This window comes from Dermacentor albipictus, chromosome 1, assembly GCF_038994185.2.
Source record: "Dermacentor albipictus isolate Rhodes 1998 colony chromosome 1, USDA_Dalb.pri_finalv2, whole genome shotgun sequence".
Taxonomy (NCBI): domain Eukaryota; kingdom Metazoa; phylum Arthropoda; class Arachnida; order Ixodida; family Ixodidae; genus Dermacentor; species Dermacentor albipictus.
In genome coordinates this window covers 513,433,557-513,451,674 of record NC_091821.1, presented here as the reverse complement: position 1 = coordinate 513,451,674, position 18,118 = coordinate 513,433,557, and the positions used below count along the sequence as shown (strand labels likewise).

The window sequence follows — 18,118 nt, the reverse complement described above, 5'->3', positions numbered from 1 at the left end:
TGCTTCAGTAGTACATATGTGCTACTCTTTTATAACCAATTTAGCCAAAGTGAACTTCAGTTGCAATTGGCCAGAGAGGAGGGTAATGGAAAGTCTCCACATACTATGGCATAATTTAGCAGCAATTGGGACATTGGTGAGATACCACATGCACATGAGAGGGAATGCTCTACGAGTATGCCAGGTCTGGTTGAAACTGAAGCTACGAAGTCCTGAAGATTTAAACCTGCTAAGTGTATATTTTCCCAGTTTGTTCATAAATAGAAGATACAACCTGCATTTCCTGCACTGACTCCTTACAATCTTCTTTCCTGTATTTGGCCATTTAGGAGTGGAACAACTTAACTAAACATGTTTGCTGCAATTATCGACCACACCACACTTACCAATGTGCTCCAAGTCATAGTTAGTTGAATTCTTGTGACTTTTATCACCTAATTTTCAATTTCCTTTTCTTTCCACCAACTGATCTCATTTGTGAACTGCACTTACATCATTTATTTGTTTAAGTATTTCTCTATGTAAAGCGCTTACGTTTGCTTGCCATGTTTTGCTTATTTCTTTGTTTTCTCATCCTTGCTTTGAATATGTGTTGTCGCCTGTTATTGCTTAGAGAATCCTGTTATGTTTTTGTTACTTATTGTACTTCCCCTCCCATGTAATGCAGTGACAGGCTTTTAAGATAAATAAGGAGTAGAAGGCTCATGAAGAAAGTACAGGAAGGAAACAAGCAGGCACTAAACTTCCAACTGTTTATTCGGAGAGCAAAGTCAAAACAACAGACCACATGTACGTCAATGCAGCGTTTACATAAACAATCAAAGCAACATGTCAAACAGTTGTAACTCGTTGCCAAAAATATAAACAAAAGTGTCACTCGTACAGTTTGTGCCTTTTAATATGAAAAGCTCCCGAAAACTCTCGTACTGATATCTCACTACTGCTGCCTAGCATTTTGATCTCATGAAGCAGTGGGTCACACTACCATGCACTAGAATGCACAGGTAAGTGCACAATATCTTTGCCCTTCAAAGACAGTACATGCTCTCAAGCTTGTTCCCTGACACCAGTTCGATTTACATCAGTCTTACCACATGAGAGCTGTATTTCATACACAACACCAGTCGCACATTCATGCATGGTCTGGCTTTTTCTGGCATTCGAGCTACTTTAAATGCAACTCGTGCAAGGACAAAGGGCATAAGTACAGCCAAAAACCCAATTTCTAGCAAAGAAGGCAACCAGTGAAGACCATGACTGACGCCTTTTGGAAGAAGTTTATGCTTTTGGTCAGACTGCAAGAAAGGTCAGGTCTGCCAGGTTCAGAGATAATAAAGTTCTGTAGTGTCTTTCTGAGAGAAACCAACCTTCAACTTCTTCAGTCTGACAAATAAGGCACTCCTTTCTTTTTTTTTTCTGGTGGCATTTCCAGCAAGAAACTACATGAGGACATAGCAAAGAACTTTGTCCCTGTATAGAAAATCTATCCAAAGTCAAGAGAGAAGCTCAAGCACTGTGCAAGGACCTTAGTCTTTTAAAGTTAGGGAAAGCACAAATTGAATGTAAAGTTGAGTTATTAAAAATATTTTTTGACAGCAGTCTAACAAGCCTAAAATCTAATTTTGAACCATCGCAAGCAAAAGAGGCTTTTGGCAACAACTAGTTAGCCAGTGTAAACCCGTAAATATGCTACAGGTGGACAACCCCATTGCAACAGAAAGCTCAAAAGATGCGATTTGTATTCTGCAAGAATACGCCTCTATCAGATACATCTTCTCAGAAGATGTTGAAGATTTGTTTCATTTTGTGCCTCAACAGAAAATGTGCGCCTCCATCACACAATGTTTTGGCCATAATGGTGGAGTCGTTTCTAAGAATTGGGTGGGCATGTCTGTCAAAAGATATATGGCTTTGTTAGAGTTTTATTATTGTAAATTGCATTCTTTGACTACTTGTGCCATTTCTAGCCTGCCCTTCCCTGCCCTGCTCGTCTGTCTGTCTGTATTGCTTCTTACACCGACCCAGTGGTCCAAGCTGTCTACTTGCTTGGGCCACTAGGTATGTGCTCCTGGTCACAATGCCACAGTTCTCATTCCTGCTTCATTATCTTTTGTCATGCCGTCATAGTTATGCCTTCTACCCCAACTCAGTGGCACATGTTGTCAATAGCTTAGGCCACTACGTATGGGCCCGTGGACATGTCGTCATGGTCACTGCATCATCATCATACCATCTAAGTCATCCTACCCTCGTCATGCCATCGTCATCACACCATCACGTATTCCTTGTCACACCACCATCTTTCAATTGTCATTCCAGCTTTGTAATCTGACTCTCGTCATTGTGTCATCATCCCATTGTGCTCATGCCGTTAGAGTCATACTGCCTACATCAATTCACTGATGTCCGTATTTTTTGTTCATTCTATTGCAATCAATGCTGTCATTCAATCATGATTATGCCGCCCATTTCTGCCATCATCATCAGACAGTCGCTATCATGCATTTGCTGTCAGACAGTCGTCGTTACGTCGTCGTGCTATTGTGGTCGCACCTGCTTTGTCACTCTTCATGCCATTGTTGTCATGCCATTGTTATCATACAGGTTTCATGACACAGTCATTGTTACACTATTGTCATCATATCGCTATCCTTATGCCGCTGTCACATGATCGTCATAGCATCTTCGTCAAGCACTCGTCATACCATCGCCGTGATGCAGTCGCGGTTATTACTTCGTCGTCATGGTAAATTCGACATTTGACTTTCGCAATACTGCTGTCATGAGCTTTCGTCATCACACAGTCATCATTAGAACATTGTCATCCTGCCCATCGCTGTCATGGTATCGTTTCATCTTCTTCATCACTTCAGTAACGTCATACCACATACATTGATCTATCAACATCATTCCTTGTTCATCATTATATCGTAATCATGCTGTCGTCATTCAGTTGTGATCATGCTGCCATTGTCATACAATCATCGTCATAGCACCGTCGTCAAACAGAAGTTATGATGCATCCATTGCCATACCGCTGTCATGCTACTGTGGTCATGCCATCATTGTCATTCCAGCTTCTTTATCCGGTTGGCATCAATATGTTGTCATCACGCCATCGTTGTAATCATTTCATTTCCCTCACGTCGTAATCATCATGCAGTTGTCATTACACTATCGTCATAATTTTCATAATTGAAGAATCAACATTTCATTTTTGTCATGCAGTAGTCATTTATATCGCCTTTGTTATTCCATCGATGTCATTCCTTTTTCATTACTACTGTGGGGGATCGAGGTGCCTTCCTGCGCGTCTCCCAGCTCGTGCGTTGTGCTTACCTCGATCTCTGGGAATCACTGCCGTAATGGCAACATGGTGGACATGGACATGGATGTTTTCCTGTGTTAACAGTGCTTCTTCCTCTCAAGGTCGAGTCACCACTGGAGCAAGTGTCACCAGGATGCGCCCTTTCCCGACTGTCACTCGTAGGGCAAGCCTTGTGCAAACCCATCCACACATTACATTGTCACTGCATTGGCATCACACAGTTGTCATCATGCTGCCATGCGCGTGGGCAAACTTGGCAAGCTAGATGCCATAGCAAAGAGAGACAATATTAGAGAATCTGGCACATAGTCGAAAAAATGGAAGTCTCAGAATTATCACTACACATGTTAAATAAACATGACTTCAGGATATGGTCTGTCGATAAATTGCTTGAATGCTATTTTTATTACCATCAACAGTCATTGTGAGATGAGTTCTGCAGTAATTCTTGTAAATTCACCATTTCTATCTTTTAACAAATGTTTGTAGTTCAACACCAACAAATATGCACTGGTTCTTGCATCGCGCCTGTACTGAGCGACATCTTCATGGCAGCTACTGACCGCGAGATGCAGTATGCATTTGACGCAAGGTTTAACTTTAGGGCTTTTACATGTGTTAATTTTTGAAAAGTTATAGAGAGCTAAATTGACCATACTGATGGTTTTAACTTTGATGAATGTATCAGCAACATTTTAACCACTTTTCAGCAAAATGAGAAGCGCATGCTCATTGCACATGAAATTCCTTTCCATGGTTGTCCTCAGTGTTAGAACATGATCTTTTAATCTTCACCTAGAGTGCTGGCAGTACAGCCCACATGCACAGAAAGACCTTCTGTATGACTGCTGCCGCTACTTGTCACAGAGGCAGTCTTTGAAGGTGGCCCTACATTTGCAGCAGGACTCGAGTTTGTACTGTGGCAAATTCTCGACCCACGGCAAAGCACCATCCGCCCATTATGCACCACAAAAGTGCTGTGCTGATGTTCCAGAGGCCCGCAAGTCTTAGGGCCCCTCACGAGGTCTGGCCATTTTGAGATGACATGCACACTGCATACAATGCACACAAACGATTGTGTCTGCTAAGCATTACATCCCTGCGCACTGTGGAAAGAGCTTAAATTTCAAACCGAATGCCATTTGCCCTTTTCCTCACAAGCGTCGCACTCCCAGCCGGAGAGTTGACATATACAGTCGAGCCCATTTATAATGATACCGGTTTTAACAATATATCGGTTATAACAACGAAAAGCTGCTGCCCCATCAACTTTTGTATGTTTTCTATGGAGAAATGACCTGCTTACTACAGTGTCCCCATGCTACATTATCGGTTATATTGGTAAAGTCTGGCTGCTGGTTGTCCATGCCAAAAGGTAATGGAATGCAAAATCCTTGAAAAGAAAAAAATGAAACGCGGGCCGCTGCATGATCGCCCACCCCCCCAACTGTCACTGCACGCTGCAGTTTTCTCTCCATGAGAGATGCACGGCAGCCTCGCACACATCTCTGCCGTCCCCCTTTCACCCCTCTGAACACGAATGGGTTTCGCCCATAGCTCTGCACCGCACCACCCTCCGAAACACGAATGGACCACCCCAACTGCGCTGACAACACTGCCGGTGCTGCTCCCAGACTGCCAGCTGAGCCCCCATTCTGCGCAATTATGCTAACGGATGAGGTCGCTCATGCTTGTTTTTGTTTGTTGCGTCAAAGTCGTTCCTGGCCACATAGTTTATCAGGCTCATTATCAGGCTTATCAGGCCACCAAAACGGAACATGGCTGATCCGCCCTCTGATCATTGGCAATGCACAATGTTGTCGGTGAAAAGAAAGCGCACTGCTATAGATTTGCAAACTAAGTGCTTCTAACCAATGAGGCGATCGTTGCGAACGTGCTTCCACCAGATAGCGACAGTGATGGCCACGATGGCAGTGCTGACGCAGTAAGGCAGGCTTCCTCAACATAGTCCCTGTGGGAAACCCTGTAGATGATTCAGTCCCTCATGGGCTTATTTTCATGAGGGACCTTCCGCTTCACTATATGGAGCACCTGGATGCCTTGGAGAAGGATGTCAGCTAGTTTTGTGTAAAGCAAGCAAGGCTGACAAACATGCGGTTTTCTCGTGCAAGACAATAGGAAGCATGTGGTGAGGTGCTTGTGGCCATCCTGTCCCAGCATTTCTGCTGGATTTCTCAAGCTGAGATGCTGCCATGGCAACCTTCCTGCATTTTTTAAAATGTGTGTTTTGGGCCTGCCAAGGTAATTCCTCGGCGGAGCTCGTATATCACATGCCACCCGTGACCTCTGTTTGCAGTTGTTATAGCAGTGCCATTCTTGAACGCCAACAGCTGTGGCTTGTTAACAACACGCGATCACAGCATGCAGGGAGCAGAGCTAAACAGTTAAATGAGTCAATGTAATCAGAAGCCAGATGGAGGAAGGTGGTGGGGAGGAGAACTACTGGCCTCGCCGCCATTATAGGCTGTATTCACTGACGACACGCCCACACTGCCGCCTGGGCTGATGGGAAAGGCGTGAGCTGGTTCTACTTCTGGTGTGCCATGCTTCTGGCCACTTTGTGAAGCTCTTAAGTTTGCGGAGAAGCAGCTGACCATGCAGTGCAGTAGCAGCCAGTCGTAGCAATCATGGTAAATTGCACTGTCTATTGATGCAGCAATAGGCCCCATGGTGAAAAAACTGCAAGAACACAAACAAGGTCAATTTCTATAGAGTGCCTTCAGTCATCTGCAACTAATGCAGCAGTATGCAAGCATTGTCCGAAAGGCATTGTGCCAAGTGGTTTCGCTGCATTTGTCGAACTGACATCGATAAAATTCTCCCAACTACAAAGTGTGCAGTGTTCATTTCATTTCTGGCAAGTGCCAGTTTACATTCTAAACATTGCAGTTACGCATATTTTATGCTTGAGCACGAGTCTGTTTGTTGCTGTGTCATCAAGCAGCCTGGAAAACGGCAGTTAAACTTTAGTTACTCCAATGTTTACGCTGACATAACCACGTTTTTATTGATGTAGGTGACATTAATGTATGTACAGTGCCTGCGTGCGTGGGCACACCTGAACTGTTTAAGCTCCACGTATTTTATACTTGAGCACATGTGTGTTGTCATGTCATGAAGCAACTTGGAAAAGGGCAGTTAAAACTTGAGGTACTGCGTATATTCACGCTTTCCTAACTGCCTTTTTATTGACGTAGGCAACATCAATGTTTACTGTCAGCATGCACAGGCACAGATGAATTTTCTAAGCTCGCTTGCAATGTCCTTTGTAAAAGGCTCCGCTCCCACTTGGACTTGTTTTCTCTGTGATCTTGGCATCTACCTGCAAGACACGGTGCCGACGTGCGCGCCTGTATTTTTCTAACTTGCAGGAATGCCGTCTTATCTGATGGATGAGACAAACCCGGACTTGGCACCAAGTCTTCAGTTAGGGTATACAACAAACCCTACAGATCTTGCAGAGGGCAGCATTCTAAAACAAAATTACACCCTTTGGGTTGTATCTTGTCACACAACAATAAACATCATTCTCCTACACCTCGAGCAACATTAAAGCATTGCTCTCGTGCTTATGTCTGCGCATTATGCATCGTTGCAAGTTTTCAGCAAGGTCACAAATGCACTATAAACATTGTGGAATGGGTATCATAAATGAAGGTATTTTTTCTGCTGATTTGTTAGCTGCTGTGGTGAAAGTACACACTTGGGAAGAGTGTAAATGTAATTTGACAGGCTTTAAACTTATCACGATGTGTGCTTTAGTAAAAGGATTGCATGATATAGCCACAGTGGTTAGCCACATATACATATAGCCACATATACCTTGGCCATGTCATTACTGGCGACTAAGACTGAGAAAGACAGATCAACAGTGGAACTAGAATATGATGGAGTGCAAGAAATAGAAAATGCAGCCAGGGAAGACTAAAGATAATATGAAGGGACGAACTTTATTCATTCGCAGGTGAAGAGTGGGTGTGGTTGGTGCAGGATAGGACCAGTCGGAGGGCAGTGGGAAAGGCCTTTGTCCTGCAGTGGACATGGCAGGCTGTTGGTAGTGACGATGACTACAAGGAACAAAAACATCGAACAGTTTTTGGCATTTAATTGTTGCACAAGCTGGTCAGTGATCAGTACTGCTTTGCATGCAAGTGTTGTTTCACAATATCGCAGTAGTGCCATGTGTACTCAACATTAGTAAAATTTAATGAATGAGCGGCATTCTGTCTTCATGCACGCAGATGCAGCCACTGCACCAGCTGAAGTGCCAACAGCTTGTGCAGCTGAGGCAGAAGAGGCTGCTGAATACCTGCCTGTGCTGACTTACGATGCTTCAGTCACAGCATTTGTACCAACTGACATGTCCAGCGTGGAGGTCATGCAAGCAAAGGGATCACATCCATCAACCACTGATGCTTCAGTGAACACTGTTACATTGAAGAACTGTTCCAAGTGGTGTTCATAGAATTGCTAACAAAAGCGATTTCATACAACCTTCTGCTTGAAAAATGCAATAGCTTCATAGCTTTTTTATCCATTTGAACCTTAGGTGTTCAAGATGGAGAGATTCAGACAGAGGTCCCAAAAGAGTACATCGATTCTTTGGAATCTGATAACAGGAATTTGCGGCTCGAGTTATCAAGGCTGAGGAAACAAGTCCGCTGCCTCAAAATGACACAGTCGCTACAGGAAGACGAGAGATGTGTGAAATTTTTCACAGGCCTCCAAAGTTCCGCCATGTTAGCAATTTTCAACGTTCTGGAAGGTAGCGTGCCACGTGGAGGCAGAAATGCCCGACCAAGTTTCAGGAGTTCCTCGTGACCCTGATAAGGCTAAGACTTGGAGTACCATAAGGCTAAGACTTGGAGTTTTGTGTAAGTGTATTTATAGCGGTTATACATCAAGGCAGCCCAAGTTCTTGTCACTCTCAGTATGGAAAATAACTGCCCTAACTTCCCATTTTTTTATCATAGAATGCATTGACAAATCAAAGCGATGGACGCAGTTGTTGACAGTATGCGTAAACATTTTTAGGGTCTCGGGAGCTTTGTATTGTAGATGATGAACATAAAATAAAGGTGCAGATGCTGCTCATGTTTATCATAGAAACATGATTGCCCTAATGCCTTTGAAAGACTGTGCTTATTAGCTACCGTGACCAAGGTGCTTTCCCATAAAAAAAAAAGCTCCATTGAATTTGCACGTTGTGCAAGACCAGACAATGTCTCACATAGTTTGTTAATGAAACACATGCTCTATGGAACTTCTCTCTGCAAGTGCATTGCACAAGACAACAGATCGTATTAACACATGCATTCAGAAGGCGCAATGTATTCCCTTGCAGTAATTAGTACAAGATGTTATATGCAGTGGAGTCCAACACTCAACACAGCTGGAATTCTAGCACACCAGGTGACAATGTTTTGCAGGAAAATACTTATTCTTATGAACCAAAAGCTGTACTAACAATGCATTGCCTAAAACAGCATTTGAAAAGATGTAAAGAATCATAGAATGTAACGCGATACCTCCAGCTGTGGGCACTGATACACTTTTTTTTCTCTAGGTCAGCCAAGCCACAGTGACAAGGATCTTGGAATGCTGGCTTGATGTTGTGCACATATGCCTGAGCCAACTTGTGCAGTGGCCAGATTGGAAGGAGCTGCAACCAACCATGCCTATGCGCTTTCGTAGAGCATTTTGCTCTACGAAAGCACATAATTGCTCTACAATTATTGCTCTATTTCGTAGAGTGGCTGTAATAATTGACAGCTTTGAAGTGTTTCTAGAACGGTCCTCTTCAGTTCTTTTATGCTGTCAGACAAGGTCACAATACAAGCATCATAATACTGTAAAATATCTCATTGGAATTGCACCTCAGGGTTCCATCACCTACATCTCTAAAGGATGGGGTGGGGCATACAAGCGACAAGCCCCTGACCAAACGCTGTGGTATTCTAAACTTTTACCAGGAGACACTGTGCTTGCGGACCAAAGTTTCACTATTGCCGATGCCGTGGGGATTCATTGTGCACGACTCACAGTGCCAGTGTTCACAAAAGGGAAGCAACAGCTCACAGCCTGGGAGATAGAGAAGACATGAAAGATAGCCAATGTTTGCATGCATGTAGAGAGAGTCATTGGACTGTTGCGTTGGAAGTATGCAATTTTGTCCTCGATTATTCTAACTGAGGTTATGATGATGAGAAGTGGAGACATGGTAACACAACTGGTCAAAATTGTGGCAGTGTGCTCTGCCTTGACTAATCTCTGCAAGTCTGTTGTGCTGTTTCAGTGAATTCGGCATGTGGTGTCATTACTGTAATTCGACAAATTGCGATAGACTCAGTTTGCAACATTTCTTTTCCCTCTACGAGTACTCAAATTGCAGAAAAACACAGACAAATTCGACATGCAACGTGTGCGCGCGTGACGTGCTTCAAAATTATCCTGTGTGCTCCCTTGTCGACTGATTAATGTACCCTGATCAAGGCTGCTGCTTTTTCTTACAAGGCTTACAATATAGGCAGAACCATGCCTTGGCCTTTGGTGGATGTTTCAGATTTGCACATGCAAAATGGAACCATTTACCAGGACACTGTTGGCCACTGCACTTAACCATTTCGCCATATTCAGCATCACCGCAGTAACAGTAGCATTCACTGTCTGCTGAACATTCATCACATGTAAGGATTGTTTCTTGCAGTGGCAAGGTAGCCCGGTGTTTAAATAAAAGCTGTGGGAGCAAAACCTGTTCAAAGAATGTTTTGGAATTCTACGTCATTTCTTTGCAGAAAGGCAAACCAACAGCAATGCATTCTATAAGAATATCTGATGATGTCTACAGAACAAGATCTCAGTACTGCCGCTGATACACGAAGAGTTGCAGTTGTACAAAATGGAAGTATGCATGACTTCTCTTCAGTCACGCATTGTCATCACACAGCTCCAAGCAGCCACCTTTTTGCTTCAGCACATCGTCCACATAGCCTGCTGAATAGGAACACTTAATTTCTAGCACACCATCGTGACAGCATTCACATAAAATCAAGCCATCTCTGCTGGCGGCTAGGTAAATGGCTTTTGCCGAAATTTGTAGGCCAGAGCTCTAACACACAAATTTCTTGTGCTTCCCAGTCATTGCTGAGATGTAAGCTTTCCTGGCTACTGCTTCTTTTCGTTTCCTCTAATCGGTTGCCGCTGAAAAGAACTTCTGCTCTTTGGGATAGCACATCCTCTTGATGAAGCTTGTAGAGGGGGTGTCGGCAGACTGCATACATGGTAGATGATAGCAGACACTGACTGCTCGCTTGTTGCTGCCTCTACAGCCTGACATACCTGCATGTTCAAAACAGAGGCCACCCAAACAGTGAAGGTGCTGCAATGCAACAACTTTATGAACTGGCATCACTCACATTGACCACTGACATGCAAAATACAAGCTTTGCCATTCTACCCCTTACCTAACAGGCACAAGCCCTTATGTCGAGATTTACAAAATAAATATATAGTAAAACACTGCCTGAAGGAATGCATAAATTCGATGCTCCTTATGTGCCTTACAGAAACCTTAGAAACTGACCAGTAAATTATACTTTTTTTGAAAATGCGGCTTTCACACCTCAGGCACACCAAAATTACATGCTACTATGCTATCATAACAAGAGTACCGCTATGCTGCAGCTTGTTAAGCACACCAAAATTTTCTGTGTAGATGACGTCAAAAGCAAAGTGCTGCTTACCTTCGGTTCTACAATGAATGCTCGTGCAAACGTCTGGCACTCCTCTTGAATGTTCTTCTATGTTGCTGGTTTGTCACGGGTCAGTTCCCCAAGAACAGCTGTTGAATACTTACGAGACAACAGAATGAAGTCACTGCAATAACCCTTTGTAAGTGAGAGCACTGCAGACTGCACTCCAGTATTTTTTTACACTGGTCAAAAAGGCAGCCCATTCTTCATTTGATGACCTTTCTATCCAAGCTTTACTTTTCTTCGCAGAAGGTTGCTGCATTTCACTTAGACGTCGTCTTTTATGCACTGGATGAAAAGTCTATCTCGGCAATTGGTGCACAGGCCACATTGGCCATACAAGGAGGCAACCATTTGTCTGTCTTGGCTGTGCAGGCCTGCTTCTCTCGAAACGAAGCTGCTGCCTCCAAATGAAAAAGAACTACGCCTATGTGAGAACAGGCTTAACCAAGGCCCACCATGCACATACAGTGTGCTGACATCCCCTATTTGTCCACTTTAATAATAATCCATGGCTCTAGTGGCTGTGTCGAAAGTGCCTGCGAGTGGTTTACTTGCAAATGCAATGAACAGAATTGTTTAAAATTGTGAAACTTCTTCAAAATGGGTTAGCCTGCTTGGACCATATGGGTACAGTATTTGATGAACATTCAGAATTACAATGATTTAAACCTATCCCAGAACACATCATTCCCTCCAGGTAGTGGGCTATGCTGTACAAGTTTAGATGCTTGTGGACTATGTCGTCGAAATGCTTGGTGAAGTGTTGCTTAACTTCGGTTCTACAATGAACGCTTGTGCAAACAAGCTATCCTGCATGCTGTCCATACTGCTCATCGCCGTGAAAAGTGCACTCACAACATAGGGAGAGCTAATTCTTTAAGTTCATTAATTGCAGTTTACACTGACGAACAAAATGATTCCAGCACATAATCAACTGATTTCATCCAAACCTTAAAACATGCACTGCTGCGCATTACTGTGAGGATCCATGTACACCATGTCCACTGTAGCCAGCATGTGTGCAAATCCTTGAACTTCTGTTCCTCTGCGCGCACTTGAATCTGTGTGTACATACTTTTCTCAGCAGCCCCGCAACAAGTGTGTGATCATTTCTGTGAAGCAATAGAGAGCTCGTTTTCAAATTGCAGCTCTCAGATGGCAGAGGCTCGCTCATGCGGAGCCCTGAGGCGTCCTTGAATCATCAAATGTAATCGCTCTCTTCTCGTTTAAACAGTTTTTTCAATACTGCACTCTGTGTACCACTGTGTCGCCACGCCAGCCTCGCCATCAGCCTCACATCATGGTGCCGCTCCGTGCACTAAAGGCGTTCGTCAGCATTAGCACAGAGACTTTGAGACCGCTTGTTGGGATTCAAAACGTACTTGAACGAACTCTTACCTTTCCACATACGATGATGACATCGTCCACCTTCTTCAGCTACGGCTCCTGATTGAAACATCTTGTCAGGTAGTTGTGCACTTTGAGCGACTTCTTTGCTTTTAGTTGCTCATGTGTAACGTAGCTAGTCATGTGAACTAAATAATCTTGGATGTCGGAGACTTCTAGCTTTGGCACAAGCTCAACACAGCTGGTCCGTGCCCAGCAGCAGAGGGTCAACACTGCCGCAAAGCTTCACTTTTTCTACGTAGCACTTTTTTGCTGCTTCATCTAAGCCTTGCGCATATGCGCACAAACTGATTGCACGCTCCCTGCTCATCAATTCGCAGCGCCTTTGCATTCGTGGAAGCTCTTATGGTGTTGTCAGTACACATCACAAATTTTTATTACAAAGGGCATCCGCCGACCAAACCACAAAGCGAGCATGGCACACAGTTAATAACACACAGCGACATGGATGCAACTTCAAGTGGCCAAGATCATGGCAGAACCCCGAAACGCTGGCACGGAGGGTGCTGCCACGGTTGGCAGCGCTAGTCACTGTGTGGTGGTGACGTCATGTGAATACAACCTATAGTGTTCTCAGAACAGCTATGCCATCCCCCATCTTTATTTCTTTTTTCATGCAACCCAGTTATAATAATTATTGGTTATAACAATGCAATTTTCGTGGCACTTTATTATTGTTATAAGTGAGTTCGACTGTTTGTGTAAGTGGCACTTACTTACATGGCAGTGCCGTAACAACATTCATAGTGGCACCTGACTTTGAGAATTATTCAAGGCAACAGCAGTTATTTGTTTGATCTGTTGCTTCAATAGATTAAATAAAGTATAGAGTTTAAACGGGGGAAAGTGGAGAGAGTGTCTATGTTGAATGTGACGCTTGTCTTCTGAAATCATGGGTTCATGGCACCGAAATTTGAACCAATTGAAAAATTCTTGCGGTACAACACTCCCTACAGGGCATGTAATAACTTCCAGCATATTCTAACGATGTTGAGGAATACAGGTTAACAAAACAACAATATTTATTACGGTGGAACATGCGCCCACAACTAAAGGTCACTGTGGTCGTGAAGAAATCCCCAGCAGTCGCGTTCTCAAACTGGCGTCAAACCACCTTCTTTTTTCTTCTCTCATGATACCTCGTGCGTGTGGCACATGCGAGCCGGGTGGGCTGGGCTATGCCACGAAGATCGCTGCCTGTTGTCGCTGAACAACACCACTGTATGGCGTGCAGTGTCCAATACAAAGGGCACGCAACTTGAATGTGACCGCGTTGTCGCGGCATTATCCCCCTCCTTACCGCATCGGCCTGATGCGCGACAGGAAGTAGGGGTTCCAGTACGCTCTCACAGTTTTCTTTTTTTTTCTTTTTCATGACCTCTCGTGGTAGGATTTCATGCAGACAACATGCACAACTTCCACAGAGTTGCGCCGTCTTGAGCTCTTGTGTCCAGCGGATTTCACTTTGTAAGTGGCATTGCTTATACGACGAAGTATTTCGCAAGGGCCGAAGTATCGGCAGAGAAGCTTTTCAGACAGTCCATGGCGTCACAGTGGGGTCCATACCCACACCTTCTCCTGGGCTGATAATGAGCTTCCCTACGTTACTGGTTGTACCGGCTAAAGTTGATGCGTTGTTGGCGGCGTATTCGGTACTTTGCCGTCTGTCATGCCTCCTCGGCTCTTTGCAAGACATCATCTAGGTCAGATGCGTTATTGTTTTCTTCATCTAACGGCAACATAGCATCCAAAGTTGTGGCTATTGCTCGACCGAATGCAAGTTCAGACAGGGCGACTTGTGTTGTTTCTTGAACGACTGTATCATATGCGAAGGTGATGTACAGCAAAATTTCGTCCCACAGCCTATGTTCAACATCGAGATATATCGAAAGCATGTCAGCCAGTGTTCTGTTGAGGTGTTTAGTTAAACCGTTTGTCTGAGGGTGGCAAGGCCATAGTTCTCCTATGATCAGTATGTGTCATTTGCAACAAGGATTTCATTAGGTCCACAGTAAAGGTTGTTCCACGATCGGTAATAACAATTGTAAGACGTCCATGCCTGAGCACGATATTGTTGACAAAGAATTTTGCCACTTAGACAGCCATTGCACTGTACAGGGAATCAGTTTCTGGGCAACGGGTCAGATAGTCCGTGACCACAACTATCCACTTTTTATCGAATGATTATGTTGGGAAGGGTCCAAGGAGGTCCATACCGACTTGTTGGAATGGACTTTCAGTGGTTCTATTGGGTGGAGGAGGCCTGCCGGTTTTACAGATGGAGTCTTGCGCCCATGACACTTGCAACAAGTCTTGACATAGTGCTGCATTCATGCTAATGACTTAGGCCAGTAGTATTTGTTGCTGACTCCTTGTTGTGGGCGAATGTATGGCTCACGCCCATGTGTCTAGATGCCGGTTAATCGTGACATGCATGCAGAATTCCTTCTCGCGTAGCTGTGGGTACAACAAGTAAAAACTTTGTCTCGCTGTTCTCGAAGCTTCTCTTGTAGAGGACACTTCCTCGCAGACAGAACAAGGATAGCCCTTTAGAGAAAGTACGTCGAGTCCCTCCAGGCACTGTATAAGTGGAAGCAATTCCGAGTCATCTTGTTGTTGTGGAGCGATTTGTGACGCGTCAACAATGCCAAGGAACGGGAAATCCTCTTTTTCTGACACAGTTGTCTTGACTGGTGCGCATGACAAGCAGTCGGCATCGCTGTGCTTCCTCCTAGATCGGTATACAACAGTAATATACTCTTGAAGCCTGAGGATCTATCTTGCTAGTCGTCAAGATGGATCCTTGAGATTCACCAGCCAGCAAAGCGAATGGTGATCACTGACTGCTCAGAATGGCCTACCATAGAGGTAGGGTCGTAATTTACATATTGCCCAAATGACTGCAAAACACTCTTTCTCGGTTGTTGAGTAGTTTGCCTCTGCTTTCGAGAACTTACGGCTGGCATAAGCTATTATTTTCTCCTGGCCGTTCTTCCACTGCACTAATATGGCACCGAAGCCGACATTAATAGCATCGGCATGAACTTCAGAGTGGGCTGTCTCATCAAAACAGGCAAACATTGGAGAAGCTTGCAGGTGTTTCCTTAGCTCGTCAAAGGCGTCTTGTTGTTCGCTTTTCCGCATGATAGGTTCATCTTCTTTTGTTAGTATTCTAAGGGGCTCAGCAATCTTTGAAAAGCTTTCCACAAATCTTCTGTAGTATGCACATAAACCCAAAAAACGTCGCACTGGCTTTTTGTCTGTGGGTGTCGAGAACCTCACAACAGCTGCTGTCTTTTCGGGATCTGGCCGAACGCCTTCAGCACTGATGACGTGCCCGAGAAACCGAAGTTCATCGAAGCCAAATTGACATTATTCCGGCTTAATTGTCAAGTCTGCTGCACGAATAGCTTCTAATACTAATCGAAGGTGTTCTAGATGTTGGTCAAATGTTGCGGAAAATACGACCACATCATCCAAATACACTAAGCACGACTGCCATTTCAATCCTGCGAGCACAGTGTCCATCATTCGCTGGAACGTTGCAGGCCTCGAACAGAGGCCGAATGGAAGCGTTTTAAATTTATAGAGGCCATCAGGGGTTACGAATGCTGTCTTTATACAATCCCGCTCATCAACCTCTATTTGCCAACATCCACTCTTGAGATCCAGGAAGGAGAAAAACTTGGCATATTGGAGCTGATCTAACATATCATCGATACGCGGAAGGTGGTGTACAACCCACTTAGTTACGCTGTTCAATTTACGGCAGTCGATGCAGAATCAAAGTGTTATCTTTTTTTTTAACGAGCACTACGGGAGACACCCATGAACAACTGGAAGGCTGAATAACGTCATCTGAAAGCATCTCCTCTATTTGCTTCTTGATGATCTCCCTTTCTTTTGGTGAAACTCGATACGGGTGCTGGCATACCAGTCTCGCGACGTCCTCTGTTATGGTTCTGTGCTTTACAACAGACGTGCGCCATACCTTCGAGGAAGTGGAGAATAAGTGCAAAACATCCTTTAGCAGGGCACATATCTGTTCCTTTTGGGCTTTTTGGAGTCTAGGGTTGACGGTAATTGACCTGTCGACACCGCAGGTTCCTGGCAGAGCAGCTGACGTTGTTAGGCTGCATAATTCGGTCGCTACAAAGAACCCACGGAAATATGCAATAGCTGTTCCTTGTGCGATGTGTTGGAATTCATTTCCGAAGTCGTAAGTGCGACATTTGCACGACCATCGCTTAATTGAACAAGACCCCGAGCCATGCAAATACCTTTGTTGAAAAAGAGCTCTATGTTTCCCTCCACTATGCCTTCGCGATTGTAAAATGTTTCATTCTCCATAAGAACCATTACACTGCAGGGTGGTGGCACAGTAACATCATCATTAACGACGCGCAGTGCAGCAAGACGTCGCTCTTCCGATTCTTCCCCAGGTATAGCTCGTTTTGTCGAGAAAGATACACTGGACCCACGTAGGTTAATTATGGCGCCATTAGCTTGTAGAAAATCCATTCCCAATATAAGTTCCTGTGAACATTCTGGGAGTACAATAAAGTCAGAAACGTAAGTCTTGTGGTGTATCGGCCAAGACACGTAATAAGATCACTGTTTGCCGTGCGTATTTTATTTATTTATTTATTTATTTACAAATACTGCTATCTCATTTTAGAGACACAGCAGAGGTGGGTTACATAACTTATGAACATAACATGTCAACCAACGTGGTTAGGCAGTTCTTTCTGAAATTGATTAGTCGGCAATGAACGCAGAGAACCATCTAAGTTATTCCATAATTCAACAGTGTGAGGAAAAAAAAAAAACCTGTAGCAATCTATTTTTGGAAGGAAGGGATCTATGTTTAATGGGTGAGTACGTCGGGTTACTCGTGCAGTAGGTGTGGTTAGCGAGATAGGCGCTTCAATGTTAGATGATCCGTGAACAATTTTCTGCAGCAGTATTAGGCGGTCACACGTGCGACGAAACAACAATGGATGCAGTGATGAAGGGTGTGCATGGGATGACGGTGAAAACATACGGTCGTAATGGCCATAAATAAATCTAACAGCTTTTTTGTGAATGGATTCTAATTTGGAAATATCCTGTATGCAATAAGGCGACCACACTACAGAAGCATACTCTAAAACTGGTCTAATGAGTGATTTATAGGCCGTAAGCTTGCACCCTTTAGTGCCGTGTTTTAAAGTTCGTTTTAGGCACCCTAGTTTTAGCATCACTTTAGAGCAGACTATATTGATGTGATTATGCCAACTAAGGTTAGTTGTGATAGTAAGTCCAAGGTATTTGAACTTGTTAACTTCGTTAATACTGTATCCTTGTGTGATATACGTAAATTTTAGGGGCTGTTTCTTATTAGTAAAAGACATTGTCACAGTCTTGGTGAAGTTAATGCTCATGTGCCATGTCTTACTCCAGTCTGAAAAGGATGAAAATACGTTATTAAGCACTTCTTGATCACGAAGAGTACGAATGTTAGAATCCAGTCCAGTCTGTGATCCAGTCCACTGCGTCACAACTTTTTTCAAATGCTTCACCATCTTGAAGCTTATTACCGAATAATCAGCGCCGGTGTCGACTAAGG

At 44.0% G+C, this 18,118-nt stretch overlaps 1 protein-coding gene across 2 annotated transcripts in view; it reads right to left on the bottom strand.

Moving 5' to 3' along the window:
• Positions 1-18,118, bottom strand: part of Atg16 (Autophagy-related 16) — a 378,915-nt gene that overhangs the window by 316,859 nt on the left and 43,938 nt on the right. The window lies entirely within an intron of this gene.